This window comes from Hyperolius riggenbachi, chromosome 11 (assembly GCF_040937935.1).
Source record: "Hyperolius riggenbachi isolate aHypRig1 chromosome 11, aHypRig1.pri, whole genome shotgun sequence".
NCBI lineage: Eukaryota > Metazoa > Chordata > Amphibia > Anura > Hyperoliidae > Hyperolius > Hyperolius riggenbachi.
The window spans coordinates 86,030,677-86,044,062 of NC_090656.1; the positions used below are offsets into that span (position 1 = coordinate 86,030,677).

The 13,386-nt window shown below is 44.1% G+C and overlaps 1 long non-coding RNA gene across 1 annotated transcript in view; it reads left to right on the forward strand.

Moving 5' to 3' along the window:
* The first annotated feature begins 1,461 nt into the window (after positions 1–1,461).
* LOC137538001 (uncharacterized) overlaps positions 1,462–13,386 on the forward strand; it is a 77,522-nt gene continuing 65,597 nt past the window's right edge. Inside the window, exon 1 of the long non-coding RNA XR_011024672.1 lies at positions 1,462–1,574. This is a non-coding gene — a long non-coding RNA (uncharacterized lncRNA). The remainder of the gene's footprint in view (positions 1,575–13,386) is intronic.

Genomic DNA, 13,386 nt, shown 5'->3' on the forward strand with positions numbered 1-13,386 from the left:
GACTTTCAGACCACTTTAAGCACCAGGTGAAGCTGCTGTGTTAGTAGCATATTGGCAACACTGCCAATATTCTACTTCTGCTTTACCTATCTTACCTCTTACACCAACCCTCCTCCTACCTACTCCTAACTTTAACCCTCTCCCTACCAGTAGCATAACTACAATTTATTGGGCCCCCCATCAAAACTTTGATGCCCCCGGCCAATGTTCACACCCTTTCCCTTGCCTCCACAGCCTTGGGGCCCATCTTACAAGGGTCATAAAATAAGCGTGGCCATCATGATCTTCACCCCCATAGGAAGTGTAGCCATAAAAACAACTGATCTGAAGTAAAGTCCCCTGTATCGGGGGAAGGGAAATTAGGACCCCCCACAGCTCTGGGGCCCCCCTGCGATCGCAGGTGCTACTTTCCTCTAGTTACACCCCTGCCTCCTACCCTATGCCTAACATTAACTGTTCCCATTTGTGCATTATCTTTGGCTTCGGCTATGTCTGGAGCCCAAACTATACACTGTGCACCTCTGTAGCAGCAATTAACATTGTGGTCAATAGCGATGCATAAATTACCAGCCTCATGCTAAAATGTCAAAACTATTCTAAACCAGTGTTCGCCAACCCTGTCCTCAAGGCCCACCAACAGTGTATGTTTTGTAGAAATCAGCTCTGCAGCAACACTAATTACCCCACCTGTGATTGTGTATGGTTTCCTGCAAAACATGTACTGTTGGTGGGCCTTGAGGACAGGGTTGGGGAACACTGCAACCGCAAAGGAAAAACAGGTTTACGTTAGTGATGGGAATTCTGGCTCTTTTAAAGAGAACCCGAGGTGGGTTTGAAGAATATTATCTGCATACAGAGGCTGGATCTGCCTATACAGCCCAGCCTCTGTTGCTATCCCAAACCCCCCTAAGGTCCCCCTGCACTCTGCAATCCCTCATAAATCACAGCCACGCTGCTGACAAACAGCTTGTCAGAGCTGGCTGTGTTTATCTCTATAGTGTCAGTCTGCTGCTCTCCCCGCCTCCTGCAGAACTCCAGTCCCCGCCTGCATCCCTTCCCTCCCTGCTGATTGGAGGGAAGGGGCGGGGGCAGGGTCCAGAGCTATGCAGGAGGCGGGGGAGCAGCTGAGACTGACACTACAGATGTAAATACAGCCTCACAGCACGGCTGTGATTTATGAGGGATTGCAGAGTGCAGGGGGACCTTAGTGGGGTTTGGGATAGCAACAGAGGCTGGGCTGTATAGGCAGATCCAGCCTCACTATGCAGATCACATTCTTTAAACACACCTCGGGTTCTCTTTAAGAGAATCGGCTCTTTTGGCTCGGCTCCCATTAAAGAACCGGCTCGTATGGCTCTCAAACGGCTCTTCATTTAATATCATTAGAAGCCTCTCAGATATAGAAGAAAAGCCCCGCTCTGTCTCCATGACAACTCCAGGCTGCTTCTCTGAATGGGGCAATCCCTCCTGCTGCTCCTGCTCTGCTCCACCACATACACCCCTACAAGCTACAGGAGGAGGACTATATCTCCCGGCATGCCTCAGCGCCCTTTATTACAGAGCAGAGCACACTGGTGAGTGACTCACAGGCATCGGCTCTTTTTAAACTTAGCACCGGCTCTTGTCCGCAGCAAAGAGCCGGCTCTTAGAGCCAGCTCATTCGCGAACGACCCATCGCTAGTTTACGAGCAGTTATTAATAACTGTCTTCTTACTACAACAACTGTTTTTTAGATTCCTTTTTTTACATCCTTTCTGTGCAGTGAGTCTATATTGTATATAGTGAGTCAGCAGGGATGTTGTTTTTTCTCCTCAGACACTACTTACAAAGGAAATGAAGCTGTTCCCATTATTTAGCAGAGCAGAGTCCTCCCCCCTTCCATCTTAGCAGCTAACATTCTTCCCTTCATTCCTGTGCTCCACAGAAAGCTTTTCACCAAAGCACATTATAATAGTCTTTTAATCTTTCCAGTGCTACTTAGTAGTTATGGAGCACCATGCCTGTACACTTTACTCTCCCCAGAAAACAGTAACCATGGCTACAAGCAGCTGAAACAGGAGATGAAGTTTCAGAATGCCACCAGCCACCATGTTCAATCCACTGAAGTGACTATAATGCTGGATGATCCAAAGATTACATTATCTGGTCACTCTTCAGCGCCATGCAGTGGTGGCTCCAGCGTCTGATTTAAAGGGGGGGGGGGGGGATTTACAAAAGGCACAATGGCTAGCTGGTGGGGCCCACTGTGGCACATGACAAGAAAAATATACACCCAGTGATCATTTATTACAGTACATGCAGTATGTCTACAGCTTAGCCATTTTGTCACTCCAGGTGAGAAAACCTGTGCCCCCCCTTTCCCCATTCGCCCCCATGGTGCTCCCCATGAAAATAATCGTAATGCGGCATTGTTTCACCAGGAAATAACCGTAATGTTGTGGCAGCATTTCACCAGAGAATACATGTAAGAAAGAAAATACATGTAAGGAAGAAGGCACACAGGGGGACATAGAGAGGCACAGGGGGACAGAAGTAGGCACGAGGGTTGGAAGAAGTCACAAAGGAGGACAGAAGGAGGCACAAGTACACAGAAGGCACACAGGGAGATAGAATGAGGCACAATGGGGGACAAAAGGAGGTGCAATGGGGGGCAGAATGAGACACAAAGGAGGACAGAAGGAGGCACAGGAGAACGGAAGAAGGTACACAGAGGGGCAGTTGGAGGTACAGGGGGACAGAAGAAGGCATGAGGGCCAGAAGGAGGCACAAAAGAGGAGAGAAGGAGGCACATGGGGGACTGAAGGAGGCACACGGGGACAGAAGGACGCTCAAAGTAGGGTAGGAGGCAGCACAAAGTGGGACAGGAGGAGGGGACAGACTGAGGCACAAAGGGGAACATAAGGAGGCACAGGAGGAAAGAAGGAGGTACAGGGGGACTGAAGGAGGCACAAAGGGGGACAGAAAAAAAGCACAAAGAAGGGCAGAAGGAATAACAGGGAGATAATAGGAGGCACAAAATTGGCCAGAAGTATGCACAAAGGGGGAAAGAAGGAGGCACAAAAGGTGGACAGAAAATGGCAGAGGGGGGTGTAAGGAGGCACAGGGAGACAGATGGAGGCAGAGGGGGACAGAAAGAGCCACAGGGAGATAGAGGAAGGCACAAAGGGGCACAGAAGGAGGCACAGGGGGATAGAGGAAGGCACAAGGGACAATAGGTGGCACGTGGGGACTGAAGAAGCACATGGAGACAGAAGGCAGCACAAAGTGACACAGAAGGAGACACATGAGACAGAAAGAGGCAGAGTGGGACTGAAGGAGGGACAGGGGGCAGAGGTAGCACACTGGGACAAATAAAGGCAAAGGGGACATAAGGAGACACAGGGGGACAGATGGAGGCACAAGAGGCCACAGAGAGAGGCAGAGGTGGCACAGGGGGACTGAAGGAGGCATATGAAAACAGAAGGAGGTACAAAGGAAGACAGAAGGACAAACAGGAGGTCAGACATGGCACAAGGGACTGAAAGAGGCACACGGAGACAGAAGGCAGCACAAAGTGACACAGAAGGAGGCACAGGAGACAGAAAGAGGCAGAGTGGGACTGAAGGAGGGACAGGGGGCAGAGGTAGCACACGCGGACAAATAAAGGCAAAGGAGACATAAGGATATGCAGGGGGACAGATGGAGGCACAAGAGGCCACAGAAAGAGGCAGAGGTGGCACAGGGGGACTGAAGGAGGCATATGAAAACAGAAGAAGGTACAAAGGGAGACAGAAGGACAAACAGGAGGTCAGACATGGCACAAGGGACTGAAAGAGGCACAAGGAGACTGAAGGAGGCAGAAAAGGGACAGAAGGAGGAACAAAGGGGGGAAGAAGGATGCACAAGGCACAGAGGTGGCAGCTGCCTGCAACTTACGCTAAGTAGATGCAGTAGAAGCAAGTAATAGAACACCCACGGGGAGGGGCTTAGTCCAAGGGAGGGACTTAATTTGGGGCTGGGCTTAATCCAGCAACATGGCACCCCCCAGGACCAATGGCACTCCAGGCAATGGCCTGTACTTCCTATGCCTAGAGGCGCCCCGGTCATTAGGTATTACATGCCGTGTACCATGCAGCCTCGTACACTTTAAGCGGGGGAGATTTATAGTGGCTGCATTTGGCCAATACAGCAAAGGAACACATCAGGAGCCCAATGCTCTGCAAGGCAGCAAATAATGGGCACAGCGGCATTATTTATCTCACCCTTACCGGTAGTCAAAGTCAGATTCCGGATGTTTTCCCACTTGAGCTGGACGGATTGCTGTCATCAAAGGAAAAATGAATTTCAAATTTTATCAAGACATTTTGCACGAGAACTTAAGGCCATCTGTCCATCAGCTGAAGTTCTGCAGAAGATGGGTGTTGCAACAGGACAACGACCCAAAGCATAGAAATGAATCAACAGAATGGCTTAAACAGAAGAAAATACGCCTTCTGGAGTGGCCCAGTCAGAGTCCTGACCTCAACCCAATTGAGATGCTGTGACATGACCTCAAGAAAGGGATTTACACCAGACATCCCAAGAATATTGATGAACTGAACATCTAAAGAATATTGATGAACTGAAACAGTTCTGTAAAGAGGAATGGTCAAGAATTACTCCTGACCGTTGTGCACATCTGATCTGCATGGAAATGTTTGGTTGAAGTTATTGCTGCCAATTTGTGCAGAAATCCATTTAATTCCAAAGGGTTCACATACTTTTTCTTGCTACTGTACATTAAAAAGTCACATGTCTCCAGATAAAAGAATCAAGTATTTACATGCCTCCAGATAGGGCCGGCCTTAGGTTTCACTGTGCCCTGAGCGAAACCTGATTTTTGTGCGAAGAGGATGAAGGGAAGCTTCATCCTCTTCACGCATGCGCGCACACAGGTGGTCAGTAGCTGCAGTACAGTCTGAATCACCTGCTCCGCAGGTGACTAGACATTACAGATTTATCACCTCTACCTGCTCCTCAGGTAATAGTGACTACAGTACAGTCTGAATTACCCCTTCCTTGGGTGATCAGTACACTTGTTAACATAGTTCCACCCGCTCCTCGGGTGAACTATCTCACTATTGTCTGTATCTCCAGCTTGCTGGAGTTGGTATTCCTGTGCTACATAGATATGCTCATATCTCCCAGCTCCTCTGGGAATAGCGAGTATCTCTATCATTACTGTTGCACCAAACACATACCCTCACATTGGTCGTCAGATATTTTCCAAACGGCAGCAAAGCAGGGGTTAAAATGATAAATATCGTTCAGGCAGGACAAAAAAAAAAAAGTTTTAAAACGATAAATTTTGTTCAAAAGGTCTGCACTATTTTAACCTTTAAAACGATAAATATGATTTTAAATATATCGGGCAGAAGGGGGGTGCCATTTTTTTGCCGACGCCATTTTTCACTAGACGCGGTGGTCCTGGTCTTGGCTATACCAGTATTATTGGTGATTCTGCAGATCACACATAATCAGGTATAACGTCTGTATTATTGGTGATACTGCAGATCACCAATAATCAGAGAAATCTGTTCTTGCTGACACGAATCGTTACAAGTTCTACATAATCTGTTACTGACCCAGCTTGTCCAACTACCCAGGCCCTTCTGCTCCCAGGGCTGAGAACCTTCTGTCTTGCTTCCAAAGATTCTGTAGATTGTGATTGTATGAGAGGCCATCCTCAACTCTCAGTTTTCTACCTAAGTTTCATTTGCAGACATGACAGTACACCTAAAAAGATGTAGGCGTTTAAGGTACCCTCCTTGCTGGAAAACCCTTATAAGCAAGTGGCTGCCATGATTGATGCCATTAAAGAGACTCCGTAACAAAAATTGCATCCTGTTTTTTATCATCCTACAAGTTCCAAAAGCTATTCTAATGTGTTCTGGCTTACTGCAGCACTTTCTGCTATCACAGTCTCTGTAATAAATCAATGTATCTTTCCCCTGTCAGACTTGTCAGCCTGTGTCTGGAAGGCTGCCAAGTTCTTCAGTGTTGTGGTTCTGCTATGAACTCCCCCTTCCTTCCAAGCCCCTCTATGCACACTGCCTGTGTATTATTTAGATTAGGGCAGCTTCTCTCTTCTCTCTTATCTTTTACAAGCTGGATAAATCGTCCTCTGAGCTGGCTGGGCTTTCACATACTGAGGAAATTCAGACAAGGGCAAAGCTGTTTGCAGGAAGAAAAGAGCAGCCTGACACTTCAGTGCATGAGAGATGCAGGGGGAAAGAAACACACAAATGATCTCTTGAGATTCAAAAGGAAGGCTGTATACAGCCTGATTGTGTATGGATGTATTTTTCTATGTGTGGACATACTGTACATCAACCTACTTCCTGTTTTGGTGGCCATTTTGTTTGTTTATAAACAAACTTTTTAAAACTGTTTTTAACCACTTTTAATGCGGCGAGGAGCGGCGAAATTGTGACAGAGGGTAATAGGAGATGTCCCCTAACGCACTGGTATGTTTACTTTTGTGCGATTTTAACAATACAGATTCTCTTTAAACTGGCTGCTACTAACTAGGAGGAAAACTACAGTGCCTCTTCAACAAATTATCTTATGCCATGGGAGCCCGGGGCAGCCTCCTTCCTTTGACACTTCCTCTTTCTTTATTCAAAAATAACTATTTAAAACTATTCATCCACTGCTTACACATGCTGCAAACATTACTCATATTTTAACAATACCCCCTCTCTGTATCAGTAATCCTGGGAAGGTGAGCAAAGTCTGCTAGTTTTCATAAACTTTAAAAAAATGTAAAATATCACAGGTGCCACACCCAGAATTATTTGTGGTACACACGGCAATTACATGGTGCAAAAACATGATGCAAATAACAACATATGCCATAATAACATTGAGTAAATAACAATATAGCATCATATGACATTACAAGTCACACAGTGCAACCGATGGAAGACTATGTTTAGACATGTACGGTGTAAGACACAGGTGCAGTACACTAGCACCCCAAGAGATACTGTGGAGGAAGTCCGAGAGGTTACATCCGGAAGGGGGCTTGACTTCAGAAGGAGGACTGCATGGGGGAATAAGGTGTTCCTCTGCCTAGAGGTTTTGGTGAGGATGTTCTTATAGCGTCATCCTGAGGGAAGGAGGATGAAGAAACGACCGCCGTGGTGGGAGGGGTCAAGCCTTATCCTGTTGGCCCTGGACCTCATTCTAGATGTGTGGAGGGGGTCCATTGGTGGCAGGGATGGCACAGTGATCTTCTCGAAGGCATTGATTACTCTCTGGAACTTGTGCCTGTCACTTGCATTCGCCCCTGTTTACGAGACAATGATGGAAGTGCAAAGGACCAATTAAATAAGTGCAATCAGAGAATAGCATGAGAATTTGAGTTTTAACGTAATGGCAAATCTCTGCACCTACTCGAGGTCTAGAAAATTCAGAATGATCTCATTGAAAATGGTATCAATTGTATCAATTAGATAAGGTCACTAAAGTAACTTTGAACACAGATTTATTGTTATAAAATCATTCTTCAGTTATAACTGTATTAGCTTACCTAATGTTATTTTTCCAGCCTAACACAAGGTGGCTCTGGTTGCACACCAATAAAAGTTTGTAATGGGATCTTATGCTGGATCCACACCATGCAATTTTTCGGCCGATTTACATGCCCTATTGATTATTTCCAGCACGTTTGATCTGAGGATCGCTCGATTTTATGAGCGATTTCCATAGAAACGAATGGAAATCGCTCATAAAATCGATCGTTTCTCAGGTCGGACATGCTGGAAATAATCGATTGGGCATGCAAATCGACCGAAAAATTGTATGGTGTGGATCGAGCATTACATATTTGCTGAGGATAGAAAGGGGGCAGGATGAAAGTGAGAAATTTGATTTTATACATGTAAGCATTACAGATTTTTGTGTAAATCATTAACTGCTCTAATAGGATATAAAGTAAATAAACTGACTGCAACTGATGCCAGTGCCCACCACAATTAGCTGCTATTAATATTAGACGGAGGATTAATGTCAAATAGCATACAGTATGAATCATGCACCATCTTAATAGTACAGATTTTTTTACTCCTCAACATGGCTTAGTTCCTCAACTTAGGCAGGTATTGTTGCTCACAGCATAAGGCTAATGCAAACTCTTGAATATTATTAGTGATCAAACTAATAGTATAATATTTTGAGTCATCTACAAACAGAGAAATTACTTTTTATCTTAGTCTCAATATTATGGCCTCAATTCACTAAGCTTTATCAAACACTTTATCAAACGTTTGATAATTTACCTCATGGGTAAAATCTAATTTTGAATTCACTAAGGTGTTATATATTTATCGAATGTTTTATCGATAAAAAGTTCAATAAATCTATAACACCTTAGTGAATTCAAAATTAGATTTTATCTATGAGGTAAATTATCAAACGTTTGATAAAGTGTTTGACAAAGCTTAGTGAATTGAGGCCTATGTGTGAAAAAAACTAAAAGGTAAAGGTCCCAAAACAGAACCTTGTGGTACACCACTTTCAGTATACTAGAGCATGAATTACTAATGACAACTCTATGGACATGGTCTGTATGCCATTGTTCAAATTGTTTATCTTTATATATATTTCCTAAACCGAGCATCTGTAAGGAACCAAATGCTTTTGCACAGTCCAAAATGTATTTAGTCTTTGCTTGCAAAATAGTCTGGCATAGCTTTTATTCATCCCTGTTTTGGAAAGATAGTCCTTATTTTGATGCCAAATGTGTGTTCCCTGTGTGTTAATTATTAAAGTGGACCTGAACTCTTGCACGGGACAGAAGGAAAACAGAGAAATGCACCCTGTACTGTATGTATTTACAGAGTTTAGCCTGTCTAATTCCCCTTCATCTGTGACTAATCTCCACTGGGACTAATCTACACAGAGCAGCTTATTTGTAAACACAGGATGGAAACAATATGTCTGCTTCCATGAAAGCAGAAAGTAGACACACTGCAGATGTATTGCAGGATTTGTATCAGCTGTAACAAAGACAAGTTTATCTTTAAAGGTTATTATGCTGTTGGGTATCTTTTAGAGTAGAGAGGAAGTTCTGGGTTCAGGTCCGCTTTAAAAGTGTCAACAGTATTGTACAAACTCTAAAGCTGATCACACACTTAAAGTCGCCATACATAAAGCCATTTGGTGGCCGGCAGATCTCTCTATGATTTAATCTGAATCTGTTATCTGGCCATACCCCACAGGGCGATTCCTGATTGATTTCAGCATAAAATCCTTCAGGAATTGGCCTTGTGATGCCGCTTCGCTGCCCCTGGCCATATCCCCCCCCCCCCCCCCCCCCCCCCCCATGGCTGAGCATTAAAATAATGTATCTGTCCATGTCCGGCATACTTCCCTGCTGGCATTATAGCACGTGGGATTGGTGTAACATTATCATTATTATTATTGACTTATATAGCACCAGCATCTTCTGTGGCGCTGTACAACAGCATACAGGGTATAACAATACAAAATAGACAATACAACAGTTAAAACAAGATAAGAGTGGATTACAGCTGATGCAGTCAACAAATTAAATTCATATTTTCACACAGGGGTGGGAGGTATGTACACACATTACACAGCATTGTGAGACAAAAGGGGAAGAGAGCCCTGGCCAAAAGGCCCTACAGACTAAGTTGTAAGGGAGAGGACTATAGGTAAAGGGAAGCTGTGTAGGAGATGGTAGAAATGGTGGTCAGTGGCTGAAGTGTCCTAGGTAGGGGAATATGCTTACCGGAAGAGGTGAGTTTTCATATTGCATCTATAAAGAGTAAGTGTGGGTGAGTGGCAGATGTGCTGAGGGAAAGTGTTCCAGAGGAAGGGAGAGGATCGAGAGAAGTCTTGTAAACAGGAGTGAGAAGAGGTGACCAGAGAAGTAGATAGAATATTAGTTAGTTAGTAGACTATTAGTTAGTAGAGCGGAGATTGCGTGTAGGATGGTATCTGGAGGTAACTTGATTTCTGCTAGGTACACAACATACAATTTTGTGGCAGATTTACCTGCCAGATCGATCATTTCCAACATGTCTGATCTGAATTTCGCTAGATTTTTCTATTCTGATTTTCCCCGGATTCTATCAAAACAAGAAGAAAAATGCAGCATGCAGTACCGATTAATAGTCACAAATCGGAATCGCATGTAAATTCGAGTCAAAATCGCAAATCGGAATCGCATGTAGTGTGCAAGAGCCCTTTAACTGCTTACTTTTTTTGTCATAGTGGTCCTTTAATTTGCTAACTTCTGTCTCCTGGGTGGGGCTAATTAGCATATTCGGATACATTTTTGTCCATCATAACTGCTGATTTTCTGTTTTGTCTTTGACTTTGCTGCTTTGTAGCCAATGTGATAAAAGTTTTTTCAAGATCCATAAGATGCACTGTGCTGAATTGCTGTTGCCATGAACTGATCAATAAACTTTTCTGCACATCTAATAGAAAAAGAGTATTGCATTTACCTAGCAAGAAAGCCAGTGACAGGACAATTAACAAAAGTTGTGCCTGCCACTGAAAGTCTTGAGTCTGGCTATTGGTAAGGGGCTCTGGAAGGGAGGCAGGTAAAAACAATAGCTGGAGGCCAAATTACGTCTTACCCCAGTCTCAATGGCGACCTGGAGGGGTAATGATAATTAATGCTGCAATGATTTTTGCAGGAGGAAAGTGAACCATTTTTCAGCTTTACTCTGCGAGAAAATTTCCGTTTGCCTTAATTACTTGTATGCTCTGAAGGAACCAAAGTCTGTTACTAGGGTTTGGGAGTCAAAATTTTGTTGCAAAAAGGGGCTGTGGCCGGCATGGAGCAACTTTCCAAAATGAAGCCTCTTGGGAGGTGTTAGGGACCTGTCATGGTAGGAGGTTATTCTTAAAGGTGACTCCAAGATGCCACCATGAACCCCCCCCCCCCCCGGGAGTCATCGCCCCCACCTCTTCCTGGGGCACTTGAGGTGAGGAAGAGCCCCTTGTCCATGGATTGGACAAGGGCGCGGGGGGGGGGGGGAGGAGGGGGAGGCTCATAAATATAAACACCAGGAAGTATCAGAAATTGTTCATTTGATTTATGGAAGTATCCTAACTTGAAATATAATCTTAAAAACAAGTACCGGGCAGGGGGATATAGATCAGTGCTGATTAGTAGACAGATAGATGTAAAGGTATTGCAGGGATAAATGGCTTAGTCAGTTAAAAAAAAAATAATTGTCTTCAATCTAATTGAATGTGTTGCTTTCACATGATAATTGATCCTGTTATAAAAGAAGCTTTGATTAATAAACTGCTGTGTATGTGTACAGTGGAGATTTACCATGATGCAAACTGAGACAATATTTCAGAGCGGCACTTTCTAAAGGCGGCAAACTGAGAAGGGGTCCGTAAAAAAACTAAAGGTCTGTAAAAAAAAAACCCTACCTGCTCTTTGTACCATTGTTCTAATGACTACATGTGTCCACCACACAGATTATGAGTTATACAAACTTTCAAATTTGTATGCTGTCCCTGCTCCCCAGGGTTCATAAAAAAGTAAAAAAGCAATGTTCTAATAACTTCATGTACAAAGTTACAGGCAAAGTATTCACAGGTTAAAAATACTTGTCGACTGCCCCTATTCAGCAAGCCCTCAGAAGACATTCCTTAGATTCACACACAAGCTCGTGACCTAATGGTGTCTGATTATGGACACAGTGGGGAGGGTAAGAGATCAGAGTGATCGGATCTGCCTGGAATCGACAGGAAATGTTGACAAACATATGGACACCTTCATAAATATAAACACTAGGAACTGTCAGAAATTGTTCATTTAATTTATGGAAGTATACTAAAATAAAATCTTAAAAACAAGTACAGGGCAGGGGAATATAGATCAGTGCTGATTAGTAGTCTGATTCATGTAAAGGAATTGTAAGGCTTAATGGCTCAGTTTGTTTAAAGAAAAATATTTTTGCTCAATCAAATTAAACTTGCTTTCTCTTGCTAATTGACACTGTTATAACAGAAGCTTTGGTTACTAAACTGCTGTGTATGTGCAAATATCCTGGGATATCCTTTGGAAAGAGGCTCTGCATGAGTGTTGAAACTGTCACAGTTTCTCACTGTCAGGATCTCTCCTGTAGCATGTTCTGTTGCTCGCAGTGAAGCTGCAACTGGGCAGTTCTGACTTGTCTGCTTGCATTCGGTTGCGCATTCGCAATGAGTCTTATTGTCATTTGCAATCACTCTGCAGTTCAGCGCAGTTCAGGATGCTGTCAGGATTCCTCCTATGGTTTGCTGCAGTTAAGCTGCAGCCAGATAGCCCTGGATTTCCTACATGCATGTTGTTGCATAGTACTGCATGCATTTGTTATAATAGTCTTTCAGTTAGCAAATGGTAATCAAGCCAGCTCAGGATTGAATGATTACTATTCAGTTGTGTCAAAATTTGCATACCTGCATCCATTGGCTGATGCCGGCATAAAAGTCTGTCTCCCATTTCAGACAGTGCCCGACATAGCGGTCAGTACGCTGGTCTTCTGGGCACTCTGTCACTCTGTGTAGATCTGTTATTGTAGTTCAGTGCAACCTTATTACTTGTGCTTTAGCTAGGTCCTTGATAAATATATATGCATACTTGCTAATATATATTTATCCGTTAGTTGGGCCGTTTGTTATTTTTCTGTATTATTGTGTATTGCCTTGTTTCCATGCCTGATGGACGTTTGCTTCATCCGCGGTGGGTCAGTGAAGTCCACTATCCTGATAGCTTGGATTCTGCCATCACCACTTTGGTGACTGGTAGTATTCCTGCTACTCTAGTTTCTGGGAACGTAACTATAGGCTGCAGTTGCTATTAGTTACGTTATTTTCTGTAGTCTTGCCTGTGTGGATGCTTGCTGGTGACTGATTGTTAACCTGCTTGTTCTGCTTCTGTGGACGTGACTGTGAGCGGTGGTTGCTGCTAGTTACGCTCCAATCTATAGTTCTGTCTTGTATCTATCTGAATGCTTGCTATCGCTAGGACAGTGCTTAGTCTCGCTAGTGTTCTGTCTGTTCATTCTTTGGTTACTCAGACCATAGGCAGCGAAATATTGCACTGCGCTGCCATTGTGTCTTATTTGTAGCGATATCAGAAGCCCAGAGCTGCAGTTGCTCTGGACAACCTGTGTAGCCTCTTCCATTATTCAGCTGCTTGTTGCGCTGGGTGGCCAGAAAGTATGCCCCCCCTCCAGCATTACACCCACATTCTGTAATTTTTGAGTCACTCTCTTTCATCCCCCTCACACACTGAGCAGGAATAATGAGGAACAGGTAAGGTATACTGCACTGGGAACAGGGGGGAGGTGGGGAAGAGACATTTTACATTAGATGAGACAGTGCAAG